The 21,206-nt window shown below is 36.6% G+C and overlaps 1 pseudogene; it reads right to left on the bottom strand.

Moving 5' to 3' along the window:
• Positions 1-19,781: 19,781 nt before the first annotated feature.
• On the bottom strand, positions 19,782-20,387 carry LOC112942222 (uncharacterized; annotated as a pseudogene).
• Positions 20,388-21,206: the final 819 nt, after the last annotated feature.

Raw genomic sequence — 21,206 nt, 5'->3', positions numbered from 1 at the left:
TTTCACATTTTATGCATCACTTGAACTGTGCAATATGCCATTAAGAAGAGTTTTGTTGTGCACTTTGTTTCCCATTAAAGTAAGGTAAAACTGAAGCAAGAAAGGAAAGATTTAAGATGTATTATTACGAAGAAAATATTGAAGGTGTGCATTATGTCTAAAGAAACTTGAAAGACAACAAGAAGATGTAACTCTATTATACTCTTGTTGATTTTCGTAACAAGGAGATATATACAAATTCCACTCTTTTATGTTATGAAGGATTTTAGAAGCAATTCAAATTCCGTATATAGGCATCTTGCTCCTATATTATTCTATTATTGTTAGATTCTATGAGGGGTAGAGGGTGTTGGTTATGCTTTGTATATATTTTGATATAGTAGTGTAGCTGTGATGATGAAGAAATGTATCCATGATGTTAAGTTGGTGTTAAGATTACAGGATGCTTGTCCTTTTGTTCATGAGGTGGAAACAAGGTTATCTCATGCTTTGTAATTGAGTATGAAATCAGCTAAGTAAATACAATTATTAGAGACTGGTGTGCGTGAGTTTATTAAAAGTTCATGCATCTGATAAAGTGTGCAATAAGACATCAAGAAGCATTCGGATGTCCGGACAGTTTCCTTTTCTTGATGCAAGATGAAGTTGAAAGATTTGAGATTAAAGGCGTGCATCATGTTTTTGTGACTTGCTGTGGTAAACTTGGATATTTGTCCAAAGGAACTGGGAATCCAGCTGGGTTTGGTATTTAGAGAAAGAGGTGAGCCTATTGTATGTTGTTGGTCCCATTATCTTTTAATTTTAAAGGAGTTAGAAAGCATTTTAAAGTTGTTTGAGGGACTGGAGGAAATGTTTTGGGATAATTTGAGGCAAAGAAGAGTTGTGTTGTGTTTTCTTATAGGTAAACATTCAAAAAGGTCTAAAGAATATCAGTAGATTCTTGAACAAAATGAAGTAACACATTTTAACATAAGGCAGCGTTTTAGCTTGAAGATTCTTCAAGAAGGGAGGCATAAGAAAGAGGAGCTTTACGAGATTCTCATTTGCAGGTTTCATTTGTTCTTGTTCCTCCCTTCTCGAAGCATCTTCTAGGAAAAATGCTGCCTTATCTTTAAATTTCCTACATCCTCGTGCTAAAAGATCCACTGATTATCTGTTGACCGTTTCGAAAATGTAAATATCCAAAAGCACAAATCAACTCCACGCAGCAAATGATGCTTTGATATTATAGTGATTACTGATTTTGCGGGCCTGACACAGGTGAACTTTTAGTTAGTTTGAGGAGAGAAGGTTGGTCAATACTTTTCTTAAAATATAATAAACACCATAAAATGGGAAGAGAAAACACATGTCAATTCTATATTAATGTGTGGTGATAGATGTTTACTTCACTTTTAATCCATATGAGAGGCTGACATCTTGGGTGTTCCAATCATGGGGTAGTGTCACAATGTGAAGCAAGATTGACCTCCACTTGATTATTTGCCTTCAAGATTGTATATATCAAGAAGCTTATCAAATATTCCCATGGTAGTGTCACAATGTGAAACTATTGTTTGATGTTATGCACAAAATGATGTTCCTAAGAAAGCGCAAGCGTACTAACGTGAATGAATCTCACCCTTATGGAGTTATTAATTTATCAAATTCCCCTTATTTTTCCTAACTCATCTCGTGTGACGTGTATTGAATTTGTAAGAAGGATAAACGAAGTATGTGCTTCGTTATCAATTCTACTTGGAGTTTCTTTTTAAAAACATTAATATTTCTATCAAAATTTGGAGAAATTATTCCACCAGGGATGCTTTAGTGGCAGTGAACCAGGCAACTAATACATGCTTTTCGGAGGAGGGGTTGGCGTAAATGCACTACTTCAAAGGTTGAGCACATTGCTTGTTAGCAAAGATGGGGGGATTACAACACTTCAAGACAGTCACATGGATTCATGGATCATCTGTGTGTCCCCTATAGAATTTAACATACTAAATTTGTGGATGACGTGCTAGAGTCAAGGCGGAGTTTCCCCACGTTGAGGATATCTTTGAAACTGAGAGGTGGACTAATTCTTATAATCTAAAGGGTCGTTTTGATCTTATTAAGAATGATATTTCATCATACTCATCCCATTCTTCTTCTTCTTCTCTGTCCTAATCATTCTTACCCTTCCTATTCCATTTTTTAACCACAAGTTCTTGATTTTACCTTTTCGTTTTGATTACATTTGTGGTGTAAAAGTTTTAATTAATGCTATTGTTGGTTTATAGTTTCTTATTATTGTAGATCTTCTCTGATGCAGGGTACTCATTACTGAAATTTGTTTCACTCTGACATAGTCCGAACGGGATTAGGAGAAGAGGTATCACATGAATAAAAAAGATTAAAGGGGGTGAACAAAGAGAGTTTATGACAAGACCTGTTTACGTAAAGTTTCTTTTTATAGTGAAAGTGTACATATAAAGGGAAGTTGTATAAGGAAGGACATCTACTACAAACATAAAGAAGGAGAAGTCTTGCATCTATTAAGGGTTTCACAAGAAATTTACTCACTTACAATGAGAGCTACAAGCAGAATACAATCAAATAAGATTGAATTTAGGTTGGAGAATCTAGTGCATTGATACAAAGAAACAAGATTAAAGAACACATTCTATAGGCTTATGCATTCTAGTTCTTCAGTGTAGATCATTTGGATTGATAATTTTTAGGTTTTAATATTTTGTTTCGATAGATTAGATTATTCTTCGCGTTGGAGGAAACTTTAAGATGTGTTCAACCGTCAAGGATGGTTGTTGATACAAACAAATCAGAGTTTAATTCCTAGGATTTGGAACTGTTATAGTCTAAATCTTTTTGTTATCTCAGATTTTATTGAAGTATATTTCAATCCTATATAGGTTTAACTTGTGGTTTGTACCCTTTGTGAGATGGGGCTTTGCATGATAATTTATTGAGGTATTAATTTACTTTTTCTTAATTAACGCAGTTCCAGTAATTTAATAAGGAAAATATACAGTATATTTTTTGTTTGTATAATTAATGGCTCAATATTCCAACAAAAACATAACTACAAATAGATATGCAAGAAATATTGAAAAACAAGACTTGCAAAATATATAACTATAAAACGACATGAAAATAATAAAACTAAACGTAACTTAAAAGAAACCTTGAAAATAATTCTGGAAGGTGGAACCTGGAGTTTGAAGAGGAGATTGTATGCACTCTGATGCAAAGGAAGAATAATTCCACCAAGATTATAGCTTCTTGGTTGTCGAAATCTTTTTTTTTTGGGTGGAAAGGTGACAGTGTCCTTGAGTAGCACAAAAGGGGAAATGAAAATGATTAATAAATTGCCAAAGAAGTGTCGTGATGTGCAAAATGGATAAACCTTAGGATATTTATGATAAGAGAGTATAATCTTTTAGTGGAATTCACAAAGAGAGTAGATCTTAGATGCAACAATGAAAACGTGTTGTTGATTTATATATACTGAGAGGGGAACTTATTAGAAATTTTCTAAATATAATGAACGCTTACATGTTGATGCTTGAGGTACACTAATTTATTTTAATTATGTTAAAATCTTACTATTTGTGACCCGTGGATAATAAAAGGGAAAAATCACACCCCAAAAATAAGATAGAGTTCCCATATATTTCCTCAATAATTTATATATATAAAATGTGATAAAATATTCTTATATGTGATATTTTTATCTTTAATGTTTTATATTTAAGAATTTAAATTTAATTTTGATTACATGATTTCATCATTGCATACTAGAGGCACGGTTAATATGAGTTCATGCCAATTTTTTTTTTCATTTCTAAACTAGAAACCAATTCTCTAATAAATATTGAAATTTACATATCATCGGTAGAGATCATTATTTTTCTTAATTTATTAACAGACCTATGAAACAAACACACTTGTCGCATTCAAGTATAAATGATAAGCAATCAATTCAAATTACTGTTTTATTTTTATTGTTTTCTTCGAGTAAAAAATTAGTCTATCAAATAAGATTTTTGCATTATTACTATTTTGTATTATCCTACAAAGAGAAAACAATTAGTTTAATTGATTTATCCTTTTTCATACAAATCTTTTTGCCCACCAAATAATTTTTCAAACCATACAAATAGACAAAACCTCTTTGATTTATAAACTGGTATATTCATATCATTTGTTTTGTTATGGTGTATGCATAGACCTAGACAACTGCAAAAGTGTACTTGTTAAAAATTCCACCATAGCTATACGATCTTGTTAAACTCAAAGAAATTGTGTCACTTTAAAAAATAAAATTTAAGAGACAATACAAGTTAAAGTATTGAAAGTGTAAACAACCAAGACATCTCAGTGTCTCATACAAAAAAAGTGTTATTTTTCTAAATATATGAAGCCTACAATAAAAGTTGAAAATATCATTCAATCTTTTTATTAAGCATATGGGGCTTGAAATAGCAATGTTACGACAAAAAATCTCTATTAGAAAATTTAAGCACCTAAAATATCTATATGAAAAAACAAAACAACCTAATAAAACTTTAAATTTCAATTCATCCCAAGTCTAGGAAACCTATGCTAGAAATTACTAGTGTAACTTGAAGCAAATTTCAATACTCACCCTTTTCTTTAGTTATAACAGTTTTAAAAATTTTATTGCTCAATTTTTTCGTAAATGACTGGTGATAAATTATTTTCTTTATTTTTGACATTGCAAATATGTGTATTTCTATTTTTATGATTAAAACAGACTCAATAATTTGTCTAATTTAGAATTCATTTGAACTGCATTTGGATAAGTATAAGATTCATAAAAAGTTGTAGTACAATTTTTTCGTCCATCATAATATCTCATTAAAGATTTGTTTCGAAAATTTTATTCATTCTTACCAACAAAATTTAATAATCATCATAAATAGAAATTTCTGGGGCATTTAAAGGGATAATATTGCATATCATGGTTAAAAAGTTATAAGAATTATATGCATGTTAGATATAAGCATAGTTGGCAATGAGTTGAGAATAGTCCTAAGGGGGTTAAAAAGATCAGAGATACGTAAGGTGGTAAAAATGAGTTCAAAGTAGCCTTAAACGGTAAATAATAGTTTTATAGATAAACTCACATATCATGTAAGATCATTGAGGCTCTTGATATCCCTGCTTCTATGGGGCAGCAAAAAAAAGGGTTTAAAATATCTTTCAAACATTTTATCAAAGGTATTTACATATCCAACTTTTAACAAAAAACTATAAAATTAGAAACTTAAAAATCTAGAAAATATCAACAAAGTAAAACAACATAATAAAATATAAATTTCATATTTATCCTAAAAGTAGAGAACTTATTATTCTAAAAAATGCTACATATCTCAAAAGAAATTTTAACAAAGAGGTCGAAATTAAAAAAAAATCATGATTGAACTTGGGATTCCTAATGGATTAATTTGTCATGTATGACGATTAGACAGATAATCACATGATTGAAACTCCTAAACCTAGAATTCGGCGTGGCGACTATGGTGTGTTGTTGGAGACATTTGATTGGTTTTTTTTGAGATGGAAGTTGATTTTTTTAAAGTGTTAGTTGGAAGGGAGTGAAATATAATGGAGGTGTATGAAAGAGTAAGGGAAACAATTTACAAGGGAGTGTTATAGGTGTGGATGTTTAAGGGAAAAAATTAGTGGGTATGAATTTTATGAATTATAGATTGTGTCACGAGTAGAATCAGGTGATCTTTCTTAAGATTTAGAACTACGAAGTTAAGAAAGATCGTGTATAGTGACATGGTTCATAATATCATTCCATGGGTTGGTTCTTGATACTTAGAAAATTTAAAGTCATACCTAAGACCTACAAACACAATCGATGGACCATGGTTATATTTACGATTCGTAAAAGATGGTCATATATCTAAACATGCAGCTCATAATGCCATACTCACTATGACTGTCATCTATGGTCTGTAGGATGAACTATGACTCGTAAATGGGGCTCCTAGAAAAATTTATGCCGGTTGTATTTTTCTATTGATTCTACCCATGGGATTCTGATACTTATCACGACCAATGACCCTAACTATGCTTCAAGTGTCTACGATTGTCGATAATATAGTAACCGAACCGAGGGTTGAGTTCATGTTCCAAGGGAGAGGTTTTGAGAATATGTAGCTAATTAGTACTATAATTAGTCATAGTTAAAGAAATTTACGAGTAAACATAATAAATTAAAAAGGGGTTGACATGAAAGTGTCAAATATCAAATGGGAAGTTTGTCAAAAGTATGAAAGATGGTAAAATTAAAAAAAAATATATATGAGGGGAATTCTTGTGATATGACACTATACAAGTTAATATAGATTATTGGGTGCATGCTTTCGATAAAAAATTAGCAGATAAATAGTAGCTAAGCTAAGCTTTTATTGGATATAAATTCTCTCGAGAGAAACTTACCTCGTTTGAAATGGGTTACTCTCGGACATCCATTTGCCGCATGAAGACCAGCCTATGCCTTATCCCACTCTCTCTCTCGAGCTGTGTTAGGAGATGTGACTATGGCTCTCCCTCTCGGGGTGAACCTCATATTGATGCCCTCCTTAGGACATCAATCTAGTGGTCTTGTTTTTGCGATCTTTCTCTCTCGAAAATCGAAAACACATTGTTGAACTTGTATTTATAACAACAAATCCATTTGATTAAACGATATTGACTAGACAAAATCAGAATTAAACTACATCTAAGCTATTAGCAAGCAAGAGCGAACAATATTATTAACTCATATTTGCTAAATTATACCACAAGAATGAGGTTTTTAGCCATATATAACGAAATAAAACAACATAGATTCAATAATGTTGAAATCAAATGGTTATAAGAAGGTAAGTCTTGATTTAAGAAAAAACAATTGAGAAGAATTACTTCCAATTTGGGGAGTATGAAATCCTTTTATATTGAAGTCTTCCAAAACCCTTCTTCAAACTTGAGAGAAAATATGAAAAATTAAAGTTTAATGTCTAAAGACTAGAATAATGTTCAGACTCTCTAATTAACAACTAAACCTAGTATTTATAGTTTTCAGATATTGTGTTGCGATGGGTCATTCGACGAGGTTGTTTAAGGTCGCCTTGTGACTTGGGGACTCGCCCGGTGGATTTAACTCAGCCTGAACAAAGTAAGAAGGTGTGAATTCTTACATCCATTTACCTCTTATAGTTCATCACCCTTTTGTTATGTCCCAAAACATCATTGAGTCTTGGACCTTGGGAATTATAGTACGGCTTCATTGAATTGTTTGGTGGTGCGCAAACTGCTCCTTTCTCTGACAATTTGATCATCTTCGTTAAGAGCTCAGCGTGCTGGAATAAATGGTAAATTATAATCAATCTAAGGTTTAGGAATTAGAGGCAACGCTCACATTCAAAAAGAGGAACATTATGCATGTTTTCAGCCATATGCTTGCCCTTATTTTCCAATCAATAATCTTTCTGCTTTCTCAAACTCAGAAAGGTTTTCCCAAGTCTTGTAATGGGGCTGAATTTTAAGGTATGGTTATTTAGGCTTAGTTAATAAAGATCCTTATTAATTGTGGTGCCCACAACACTTCCTTTGATTTACCTGCTTTTAATAATTTTTCTTCAAGTGATTCTAAGTCATGCTATTATTTACATCCATGGATTTCTTGGAAAACCAAATTTCTTTTGTACTTTTATTCTACAACCTTCTTTTTAATTATTTTCTTTTATTTTAATTTTTTCTCTTTTTATATTTTTTTACGTGGAGGGTTTCTATTCCTTTGCAATACCATTGGTTAAGTTAGACTTTTCTTGCACTTCGTTACTTCCCTTTTCCTTTTCACTATACCCAAACTTATGCTTTTATCTTAACTTGGCTATTCAGTAAACCAAAAGTCACAAGGATTATAAGTAGTAGATGAATAAACGTCTATGTTCTAACAAGTTTCTTCCAAAGAAAGGTAAAGTTAAAGGTTGTTCAAGAGATGTTCACAGACCCACAGGGTAAGTCAGAAGAGAGGTATATGTTAAATTGACTCACACACTTCCAAAAGTGCCTAAGATTATTCCAAGAGGAAGTATTACTTAATTGACTAGACTAACGGGGGAAATTCCAGATTTATTGATGCATGGTTCATAGTAACATTGTCACATAAGGCTTCAATACTTAAGTTAAAAAAAACATTAAACTTTAGCTACTGTGCAACAGTCATTAGAAGAGAATCAATTTTTCAAATGGCTAATTATAAAAAGATGTAAAAAGTTCATAAATTGTCTACGCAAATTAGTTTGCTCTCGTCGTATCCACACATTCATGTATATTCAATTGAAAGCACTATTCAAGTTATCAGAATTGATCGGAAATGATACTTAACATGAGAACAACCACTATCAACACAAGCAGTGGAAACCATTTTTGAAAAATAAATTTTTTGGAAGGTCCATTTTGCAATTAAAATCAAACAATGGAGCCATAAGATTAAACAATCACACAAGCAGTATAAAACAACATATAAAACAACAACCCAACTATATATATGAGACAAAATCCAAATTAACTAAAACATTTATACTCAGAAAACAAAGGTGAGACTCACCCACGATAAATAAATGTGTTCGTCCGTAAATGCAATTACTAAAAATATCTCGTAAAAAATGAAAGAAGAAAAGACTGAGATTAAGAGGGGATCCTATCTAGACACTTGCTTTATCTGTCGGGGCATCAGTGCTTGAAGCATCCGCCTGGAACTTGACAATGATCCCCACGCTATTATAATTCTGATTTTCCTTGTGTTTAGTTGCCTTAGCCTCTGCAATGATATTATATGCATTCATCATGTCCATGTTCTATGCTGCCATAAGGGAGTTTATAGAAGTGTAGACTCCACATTTCCACGAAGGGATAGTGGGGTCAATAGGAAGCCTCCTGCTGTAACTTGTCTTCTTCTTCTCTCTCCTCTCCTTGGCTAGATCTGCTATATTTTTGTATCTTTTAAACTCCCATGCTCTTAACAATCAAGATTACATGTCTTTCCCTATACATTTGGTCTACCCATTTCGGCACAGACTTGAAGAAAAAGTTAGAGAGTATGTAAGTAGGGGCAATAAGATAAATTTATAGTGTAGAGTCACTTCGCAAGCTAGTTAATGAAGTTTTCATTCATCTAGGAGATTTGTTGAAAGTTTTGCACTAATTGTATAGGTATGCAGACAAAAAGGGAAAACATGAAATCTTTGGGCAAGTTGACGAATGCATTCGGAGACATAAGCTTGATCACAAAAAGTTACAGAGTCAACTACACATTTGACATTAATTTAAAAGTTGTATGGGGACATTAGGCAAGAAACCGAACCGTTCGGCAAACTCTAGTCAGCACGCCAAAAAACTCGATATGCGTATTTAAAAATCATCCTTTCAAGTTCAACCCTGCAACCTCTGGGAAAACAATCTAAACCTATAAAACACTAATTCAGCAAGGATTAACATTATTTTCACACTCCAAAGTAAATAAATTCAACTCAAAGCTTAGTTAAACGAGATTGTAGCATTTAACAGGATTAGGACTGAAATAGAGAATGTATATACTTCAAGCAACTAAGAGAGAGTCAAGAATGATTTATACTATGTGAATGAGTATAATAGTAATTAAATAAATACGGGGTTTGAGTTATTAACATTTGATGCCGAATAAGATGTTACAAAATGCAAGGCGTCAATGCATTCCAAATCCCAGTATAATTCAACTAATTTAATACTCTAAAAAACTAGAAATATAAATCTACAGTGCTGGTGTGAGTTTGTGTAGAGTATAAAGTGCAGCGATAGTAGTTGAAAATATTTTTTTAAACCTTTTACTTTCAGAGACCACATTTTATGCGAGTTCGACAATATTTATTAAACTTGCCCATCCACTCGGCGAAGCACCAAGTATCTGGCGTCTTCACCGAATGTTAGAGGATCTTCTACTCATGCAAGAATCCCTATAGTGTTCTTCATTGTGATTGCCAACCTAAATGGTGGTACACGACTAATGCTCTATGGACTTCCGAGTTCATAGTATCCAAGTTGAAGGCTCAGTGAGTCAAATGGTTGAAGAAATCATGCTCGCTAACCCTAACAACGATTGGCCAATCTGACCTATTATTGTCTTTCATACATTCTCTCAAACACTTCCCTCACATCAATTTGTACCAGCATCAGAGCATTATTTTACTCAGAAACAAAAGAAAATTTATAAAGGATTTTGGGTTGCCTCCCAAATATGGCCTTAGTTAACGTCTGGCACAACGTAACTAAATTTTAGATCTCACTTTTGGGGTTAGACATAGTATCACTAGGCAACGCCCCTTTCGTTCTTGGATTAAGGTGAGATGCGATATGACATATTTGTGTTTTAATAGTTTGATAGACACTGAATAGGAGGTAACAATCTAATTAAGGGAGGATTTTTTTTATGCATTTTCAGATCTTGTCTAACCCTTCAACTTTTTTGAGGATACGCAAGAGCATGTCCTCAGTTCTTTCACCTTCATAATAATTGGACTTTATACGCTCAAGGGGACACATATATCGATCTTTCTCCCCATCGTCCATTTTGGATTATGGTCCCTCCATTAACGATCTCTATCATCTGACCCTTCATTTTTCCCCCAACCATGATTTCTATCGTGTCTACAGTTGACTCATGACGCACTTTCAAGGACAAAATGCCCTGGATATCAATATAATTCTTTAGGGTAATACATAAGATTATCCATGTGCAAATCGAGATGCGGTCCGGTTCGAGCATATGCAGTTTCATATCCATATCACGTGGATCCTGATTCTTGTATTACATAATACCTATCACTAGGCTGGGTGTTTGTGGAAGCAGTTAACCAGAATGCAACCACAATCTCCTTCTTGGTCACCCTTCCCTGAGGAATTATACCAGAAGGGTTTATGTGCTCAGATGCACCTAAATTCTTATCATCTATAGCCATTTTCCGTAAGGATGGTAAATCCTTAAGACTAATAAGGAGATTCTTGCTGTGTAGAACACCAAATACCTATTGATAAACCAATATAAAACTGAGAGTTGGAGGACCAAACAAAAACCTAAGTGTAGTTGAAAGGTTCCAACCTTCTCCCATATCGTAACACTTCCAAACGAACCCAAAATTGATTAACTCATAATCTTTGTATGATTGTTTCCAAGAAGTGGAACACATAGGAACATCAAATAGTTTATATATGGTCACATCTGGTGATAATGCTACAGTATGATACCATGAAAGCCAAGTCAACCACCGTTTCATCCAATTGAGGAAAACAACCCGCTCAAGGATTTCGAGTTCTCTATCAATCACCAAATCTTTTGGAAAGATTTGTATCTGCTTAGGATTTATATCCTCACGCAGATAATCTATTATTTTTGCCTTCAAATAAGGATTGAGGGGCTACTTTTAGCCCTTCCTATCAAAATATCAAGAGGTAATAGATGTAACCTGTTTTTTTACAAGCAGCCACCTTTAGTCTTTCCCATCGTGGTGAATGAGAAGAAATCAAGCGAGAATGGACCTTATAACCTACACCAGCTAGCCTTTGTAAAGACAATATATTTATTGACTATCGGCAGGACAATTGGCACAGGCCTACATTTGTTCTACAGGAGGTTAAAGGTTTGAAAGAGATGGGAGAGATTTCTTTTTGCATATCTTGTATCCAAAACCTCTTACCAAACTCAATTGTTCCATTTTTAGATACTATTTATTTAGCAAATGAAATGGTAACACCGAGTCTATCTAATAACCTACTGTACTGATTGGCCACCTTCTTTGCGGTGATTAGGATATCATCACCAAGAAGGACATAATAACCAAACAGGGTTATTCATAGCGGATAAGCCTTCAAAGTTGCCAACCACACTATATAGTGATGGGCTAGTGTGAACAGTTACCATGAACCATAATAACCTAACGGTTCTCCAGTAAGAAATGCTACTTTTGATACGAGAAAGGTTTTAAGGCCCAAAGAACTGTTGACTATTTAAGATTCTAAAGTACTAGCTCAAATTATTTCGATTAAGGTGTATATAACACTCAATGTCCAACGATCTATTGCTGATTTTAAATCAAAAGAGTAACAAGACTTCGGTCTTTTACTCTTATATACTGCAACGGACCTTCTTGGCTTTACCATCAATCTTAAGAATTGATAGTACATTCATAGCGCAAAATATGGACGGTATGGAGATGTCTTTGTTTTATCTAATTAGGTATAGGAAAGATCCTCCGCTTGCCACCACCTTCAATGGACTGAGCCAATCTATTAGTCAGTAATGAAACTCCTTGGTAGGCCCCTAATAAGATAGAAAAAGGGGGTCCTACTTGTTTTTCAAATAAATAAAGGGATTCATTAGTAAACCAGGTTTTATTAGAATCAAATGGGTATAAACCCTTTGAGACCAACGAATACCAGGGGAAAAGAACCTATCTTGAATGGAATGAATTTTATTCACATTAAAGATGAACGTTGCTATCTCATGCTTTAAATTCACAAAGATATTGTTTTATTTAAAATATTTAGCCGCAGCTCCGTCTACAACATCATCCACCGAATATTGAAACCGGCGGACAAAGTTGTTGAGTAATGGAGTACTTCTCCTGGTTGTTTTCCAATTCATACCCTTTTAAATATGTATGGATTAAAGATGTGGAAGATACATTGGTTGAAGCTTCTATTAAGAAGTTTTCATTTCTCCAAGAACTTCACGGACACTATAAATATCTAAGTGAGGAATCATAATGTAGGAGCCAGCCCAATCTATTTTGATAAACCAAACCAAGATAGCTATATCCTGACCAAATAATCACCATGATCTGGATTTGCCCTTGCGTGTTTTTGTAATGACGAAGGTATGATCTTGGGAATTCCATATCAGGTAGATGAAACGTTAATAGACATGGTGTCATTCTTAGCATAACACCCAGTGTAAAAATGCTAAAGGGAAACTGTACACTATTTTAAATAAAAAGCAATATAAAAAAACCCTGAACATTGTTTCAGTTTCACTACTGTTTTTATGAAATCGCAGCCCGCTAGGGCGACCTCATTGTGCATGGACATAGAGACAACTAAATGATCCCAAAAAATAAGTCCATTTAGTTGTCGGGTTTGTTCAAATAGACCCCGGCAAGGAATTTTTTGTGTTTATTCAACCGCACTAAAAAAATCATTACTGTTTTCATAATAGTGTTGTAATTTTCTTTAATGCTAACGTCATAAAACACAATCATAATCTACTCTCCTTATTGATCCAAATAAATCAGATTCGGGGGAGGGGGGAGGAGGGGGCTAAGGTTCCAACTTAGGAATGAATAAATTTTAATCCACAACCATTATAGTCTTTCTACAATAATGGTATAGATTTGGTTGATGATCGGAGATTACAAAAGTATATTGAATTTCTATGATAATCAATGTTACCATTAATTACCATTGATGTCCAATCACTCTTCGTGCTCCATTTCGACACAAACGAATATTCAACTAAACACTCTATTTTGTGTTCGAAGAAATCCATTCAAGGAATTTTCCATTTCCTTGACCGGGTCTTGAAAACCTAGATGATGCCATAAAACAGAAACAAAAATTGAATATACAAATAAGTTGTACTTTGATAAGTAAAATTAACACGCAGTAGCTAGGAAATTGGAAAAACAAGGGCACAAGATTTTAACATCATAATCTTTTTGTATTTCATTTTTTCACTGGGCTTGGACCTTGTCTCCCAAACAATCTAATTACATATGGCTCAAGACGATTCAACATATCATGGTCAGAATGGGATCGGGTGTTTTCACATTTTATCATAGTGCCTGGTTTGTCTTGATTTCTGATTGATGAACAAGAAGGAAAATGGAACAATTGGATTTTTGACTAGCCCCTGGCTACGTGTCCTTTAGACCCTTAGCCCACCTGCCACCAGTGGAAGCAAGCTAGCTGTCTATGTTTGGATGTTGGGGGAAGAGTGCATTTCCATTGCGAACGATTCAATCTAGCCACCGGTTCCCATACGGAAACCTTGTTACAACTTCACCCCATTCGAAGACCCTACCGTGGTATGCTCCAATAAGACTACCAAAGGCCTTTGTGGCACTAGTGTGCCAAAGAATTAATGGGTGATCATTGGTCTGATGCTTCGGGCGAAACCAATTCCTAGTGTGTGATAGGCGGTGTGTACAGGGCATGGGTACATATTCACCGCGGCATGCTGATCTGCAATTACTAGCGATTCAACCTTCATGTTCCCGAGTTGCAGAGAACAATCCTAACTGAAGCAATCTTTTTGCATTTGCTCCGCCTTAAAATCATCGTTCCCATCGTAATTGCCATTGTATCATGTGTGTGGCCCAGCCCATAAGGGCCATGCAGACTTGACGTCATCCCCACCGTCCTCCAGTATATCACTGGAAGTCCTTTGTGAGTGCGGCACACACGTTTTTGTTTGTTTCAAATCCATTTGTTTGGGTGGGGCATACTAAACCAACTACGTACCACACTATCGGTTGGCTATCGTGAATGCCGAGTCTTTATCTGCCGTCAACTCGACGTCGTCGTCACCTGCAAGATAAGACCAAAAAACTTGACATTACTAAACAAGTGAGAAAGGCCCTTTCTATATTATTAGTCAAGCGCGCTACCTGCAATAAAAAAATAACGTTAACTAGAAATAGAAAGTGCTTCGAAAGATGCCGGCTACCTTCTTACTAACAGTACAGCTAGGTGCTGGCACTCAATTTGTAGCTGGGGCATCACTCGTCTCCTGAGATCACTTTGGTTGCAAAGATTTTTTCCTTAGCCACATGTCTCATCAACATAAAATGAGGGTTTATCTCGTAAAAGGATTTGACCAAATATCTCATGGCACGAGCTGACGATAGACATGCAGCACAGATTCACCGCCTACGTGCCCTTTATGCCCAATCATTCCGAAAAACATTTTCCCCCTGACTTATTGCGGCTGCTTGCTCGGAGTTAGCCGGGGCTTCTTCCTCGAGTACTGTCATGATCACGCACTCGACAAAAGAGAATTACAACATTGACCTTCTTCACTCATGCGATATTGCCTAATCGGTCTTCCTCCGATTGTCCAAGATTCCCCACTGCTGCCCCCCGTGGGAGTCAAGGCGGTGTCTCAGTCCCAGTGTGGCTGATCATCCAAAAAGACTTGCGATGCATCATAGGCTTGGTGAGCCTTTACCTGACCAACTACCTTATACTACACAGGTTCATCAAACAACCTTTTTAGCTTTCTTCAGGATTTGGCCCGAACTGTTTGGCAGATTCCCATGCGTTACGCACCCATTCACCACTTTGTTGTCAACTCGTCTAACCTTCTGCGCGAGCGAAGCTACCTTTATCTAGGAGCCTCTTTTCCTTCTGCCTAGATCCCCAAAAACAACGTTCGACTTGCATGTGTTATGCATATAACTAGCGTTCTTTCTAACCCAGGATCAAAGTCTTCTTTTGAGTATGATTGGGCCATGCAGTGGTACAACCTAGTGAACCGGGCATACTATTTCCCAACCTTCTGCGAACTTTTCTTCTGTAATGATTTTTGCTTGAGTAGAGGTTCTTTATTCGTGACCCAACTGATTCGGCCCCCACTATCCTTAATGATAAAATGAGATCTCTTGCTTTGCCCACAAGCCCTACTAGCGTAGCAAGTCTTGGTGGTGTGTTATTTGTTCTAGCGATAGGCTCCAAGCGCGATTTGATTCTCAATTTGGTTTTCTATTTTGGAATGAATCTGTTCTAAAGAAAGACCTTCCTACACTGAATAGGTGTTGGTTCACGGTTATGAATGGTGGTATCGGTTGGGGCAAGCACAACACTCGTTCCCGCAGGGCTTGTTGCAGCTGATAGACTCAAAAGTAATGGCACAGAAAGATGTCTTAAACAAAAAACCTTCCAATTGGAATAAGCTACTATAACTTTCTTTATTGTCAAAGGAAAATGGAATCATACCTTATTTCAGGATCTCCATACTCGTATGTAGGAGGAGCTGCTGCCTTACTTCTAATTGGTTCGAAGAGAAAAGGAAACAAACGAATATAGCTTCACTCTCATTGGTGCTTCCCCCTACACGTATATTGGGGCAAGAGCGGGTGCTAGCTTCCTAAATAGGACATACTATGAGGTAGAGGCTGGATAAATAAAAAAAAGATAACGAAAGTGTACGAGATTCTAATTGGGCCACCTTCTTTTAAGTTGTGGCTAAAAATAAGCCTTGGTGATCTATCTTCCTTCTCTTAGGCCCCTATACCATGATGTATTAGATTCCCATGAATGAGTAAAGGTATTTTAAACTAAGGTTTTAAAGTCCATCCCGGTGATAAATCTTCTTCTACTCTCCAACCTCTATGATGTTGTAGAGCAATGTCTTTATTGGCAGTTGCGCAACCTTCGATTGAAGCTACTTCTACAGATTGCGACAGCACCCGGCTTTGGATAAAGTCTCTTACTCGCTCAAGATGTTGATGGCCACCGGGTTGACCCCTTTTTTACCAGCATGGGGAGAGGCGATGGATACCGAGATGAAGACTTCTCAGCACCAATTAGGGGGTACAAGAGATAGTTGGATCGTAAGACTTTCTCTCACATCCCACTCCCTTCCATGAGATAATCAATTTTAGCATCTTTGAAGAATCAAATTCAGAAAAAAGAAAGAAGCCGATCATTGAATTGATTAACCTGAGATGAGAAACTATCATGTCCGAGTTCTATGATTCGGGTTCAGAGCGGACACAATAAAGAAGTGGTGCTTCTTTCGTGAGTGAATTTCAAGCCAAGAAAACTTTCTATTAGGAATGGCTTCCTTTCAGGTTGTGTTGTTACAGACCACACTGTTCTAACAGGGTAGGGGAAACGGATAATAAATCTAATACAGTACAACGATGATCTGGCAATAGCGCAGATACAATCCGACTAAATGTGTGAAGGATATGGTTCTGGTTCTCTTCTGTCCCGTTCCTTCAAACAAAGAAGAATCCATTCCCTGGGCTAGTGCCAGCGCATAGTCAAAGTCTTCCCTGTGTCCCTAACATCCTCTCTTTCTAGTCTAGTGACTTGCGGTGCCTGTAACGTTCAGAAAAGGAAATATCGAAGAAAATAAATCAAGGTCACTTGCTACTCCATCAACTGTATTTCGTTGCGTAAGTGAGAATGTCATTCATCATAGTCTGAACATGAAATTTTGGTTGGCTTATCTGGCTTACCTCGTCGATTGACATTCTGATCCAGGTAATTCATAGATAGTCATCTATTTTAGTCATAGGCTATCGCCAATTCCTGATAGCCACAACTCTTTCCATTCCCTATTCCATTGTAAAATGAATTGGAATTGATCTGACAACAGCTGGGAAAAATCTATCTCTTTCGATCTCTATGTTTGCTAAACTTGCTTTCTTTCTTGATTTCATGAAGCAAACCTTAAAAGATATGTCTTCTATTTTCATAGATGGAAGATCCGGTGAATCAATTAAATAAGATGTCGCTTACCTAGATGCTATGCTTCTCCCTCAAAGTGAAGGTAATGACAAAGACATTTGGGATTCTTAATCTTACCGCACTTATCTCAAGTCAAACGCTTATCGATCCGGGACCGATGAGAATGGGGTTGAAATCATACATGCCTTAACCTAATCTACTTAAATCCCGAATTCCATTCCACTAAGGCATTCATTCCCTTCATGTAAAGGAAGAGTTCAGCAGAAGTCATCTCTCTGACACTGGCTGTTCTTTCTACCTAAACATGCGGCTTCTTTAATCAAAGATAGGTGTCCTATCCTTATAGTCAAGTGGCTTTCCGCTCCTCAGTCCTTGCATACTAAGATTATTCTTATCCGTTCTTTCCTTCGTGAAAGTCTCACCTATTAAAACAGTATGGCAAAGATAGTTTATCCCTGCGCGGAGGACCTCAACTCAGTACGCATAAATGTACAATCTACCTCTATTTAGCTCTACTGGCTTTCTTATACCTATACAAGGAACCCGATCCTACCTCTTTTGGTTGATGTTTTGATGAACCAGGTATTCCCCTCCTGAGACTAAATTTTTACCCGCACAGGCTAAGAGCTCAATAGGCCTACGGTGGGGGGCAAGCTCCACTACAGGGTTGGAGGAAGAAATAGGTATGGGGAAGAGTCTGCAACAAAATCAATTGATAGGCAGAGAAGCCCGGTAAGCCTATAGATTCAAGAAAGTCCGACTAGTTTAGGCGCCGCCTCCCAGACTTCTAAAAGCAGGTGGTTTTAAGTCGAGACGCCTATTCTTGTTAGAGAGTGGAGTTAGCCGACAAGTAAGTTAACAGACTGGTGAATCAATAGTCTTTTCTCCTGCCTTCACTTCCACGAGAAATTCTATCATCCATGGCAAAGATATCATATAATAAGAAAGATCTTACTTTTCAGAGTGATCTTTATCGATTACGAAATAGAAAGGCTTGGTTGAAGGCAAAATTCAGTGTAATTCGCTATTTTTTAAGAAAAGGGAGGGAGGGTAGAAAGTCTTGCTTACTTATTTCTCCATCTAAGTAAGAGAAGGGGGGTTGAAGTTTATCACTACACGAAAAAGTGATAAAAAGGTCTAATCATTCTACTTTAGTCGTTTGCTTACCTAATGCAAGTTAATCACTTCACCCTTTAGAAATAGGCAAAAAATGTCATCGATTTGAATCCGAGGAAGGACTTTTTTTCCCAATATGTCGCTCATCCAGCAAGGAGTGAAAGAACAAATTCTGACCTATTATGTCACCTTTTTTCTTTAGAGACGTTCTCTCTCTTTTTGCAAACTTTCTAGGGCATTTTGCTATTAGAGTAATGCCAATTCGAATAACTGGTAAGTGTCTCATGCTGTTCCTTTTAGTGATTATTGGGTTGATCCTTATTTTGAGATTTTTTTAGTTTTCGTTCAAAGAGAAAATACCGGTTTATTAATCTATTTGTTTTTATTCTTATTTTATTAAATATCTCTTTATTTATATTTTCTCTAAGGAACTATTTGCTATACCATTTAGGACTTTTGTGTTCTCAACTTCTCTCCGGGAGTTTGGTTTTTAGTGTCGGGGGATCACTACCTTTTTCGGGCAAGCAAGTGGGGCTGAGATTGAAGAGAATCATTTTCGGATTGATGCCCTCTTTGAATCATGGGAAAAATCTACGGAAACGGGTACGTCGGTGGATCAGCCATAACAAGAAACAGGACATATGCTACCTGCTATTAAAGTATCTCCCGGGGGAACGAATTTTGTCCATCGAATCAACCCCCACGAGCGGTCCCCTATCCGTATCAACTGGATGAAGTGATAGGGAGGATTTTGTTCAGTCTTTTTAGCACAAGCTCCTAGCCAAATTCTCCTACACTCCCCATATCGGGATCATGTACCTGTCTGAAATAGAGGCAAAAGACATATTCGAGGTCAAGGTTGAGATTCTAAGGATCATGCTGGTCATTGATCCAACGGGGGATTATCTGGAATGGGGAACTAGGGACTTAAAGAATTTGCGTACCGCCACGGGTGAGCATTCCTTGGATAAATTCCATACCCTTCTTTCATATGTCTAATCGAGGGGAGTTAATTTTGAGTCCCTCTATCAATTAAAAGAAAAGGTACCCCTGCGAAGAGATTGGGACGAACACACTACCACATAGTGTAGTCGATAGCTAGGACTACTAAAATGGAGATCGTGTACAACAAAAATCCTATATTTGATGTCAAATCATTCACACTCCATTCCTTGTAGAGGAAGACTAATTGTTTGCTTGCTGGAAGTTGTATGAGCAGTAACGTCCACGTACGGCTTCATGAGAAGGGAGATAGATAGAAATAGCCTTGTTGTACCTCACTCTCGTCTTTAATGGGGTCTGCTCTTTCTTTTTTGGGAGAGTATGCCAATATGATCTTAATGAGGTGCGGGGCTTTGCATGTGACATACCTTTGTCTTCTCTCTTCGGGAGTCTGCCCCTTGGCAATTTTGTACAATAAACCCCTCTGGCCGAAGACTAGTTGTAGGTGGTCGTGCGGAGATTTCGGAAAAGGGTATTCTTGTGTGTAAGCATAGCAATGAACCGCGTTGAACACTAAGAGAACCTATCTAAGATTAGGGGGGGGGGATCTTCAGTAGTGCTGACCCTTTCACTCTTTCACGGACTAATACATGTACCGACTGCTCATAGGGGAAATTTGACTTCTTGGGGTGGAACTTGGGGGGTGGCTTTGAGAAATCCTTTCTTTCTCGTCCACTGAGGGGGGTGCAAACACACCTGCGCAGATTTTATGTGGCAGTTACAACAATGGCGGGGAAATTAACAATACCCGACGACATTCAGGGATGGATGTAGACCCATCAGGCAGCGATAATCATTCCGGTCCTAGTAGAAGTGGTGACCATTCTCAAGAACGAAAAAGACTGAGATAAGGGAAGCCCTATGAGTAACTTAAAAGATGGCAGGAGTGCCCTTTTTCTATTAATAGAGGGAGCAAAAAACAGGCTTGGATCCCCTTTACAATATGAAGAAAGAAATAAGGCTCGAAGTTTAGACCACCCACAGTAGTTCTACCTATAGAAAGGATCATGAAATAAGAGATCATAATGGTACTCGAATCCATTTACGATCTCAAGTTTTCATACACATCGCACTTCCGACCGGGTCAAGGCTTCCACTCAGTCGTAAGACAGATCAAACAAGAGTGGGGAACCTCTCGCAGGTTTTTGGAATTCGATATCACGAAGTGTTTTCACACTATCGATCGACATCGACTCATCCCAATCTTTGAAGAAAAGATCGATGATCCCAAGTTTTTTTACCCAAATAATAAAGTCTTTTTTGCCGGATGACTCATAGGAGGTGAGAAGGGCCCTTACTTCGTCCCACAAAGTGTATTTCTATCGGCCCTACCAGGCAACATCTACTTACACAAGCTCGATGAGGAGATAGGGAGGATCCGATAGAGGTACAAAATTTTGATTGTTCAGAGAATAAGATTGGTTCTATTAAGAAAAGGTTGTATTGATGACCAAGAAAAGTCTTCCTAAGAAGCAAGCTTCAACTCTCCCAAAGACAACAGAGCCATCATTGTGGGGAGGTTAAAGAGCATCCAACGCAAAGAGGCCTTTTATTCCCTTGTTTCGTCGTGGCCTCTC

Source organism: Solanum lycopersicum, chromosome 9 (assembly GCF_036512215.1).
Source record: "Solanum lycopersicum chromosome 9, SLM_r2.1".
Taxonomy (NCBI): Eukaryota; Viridiplantae; Streptophyta; class Magnoliopsida; order Solanales; family Solanaceae; genus Solanum; species Solanum lycopersicum.
The sequence above is the reverse complement of the archived record's forward strand: the minus strand, read 5'-3'. Positions and strand labels throughout refer to the sequence as shown.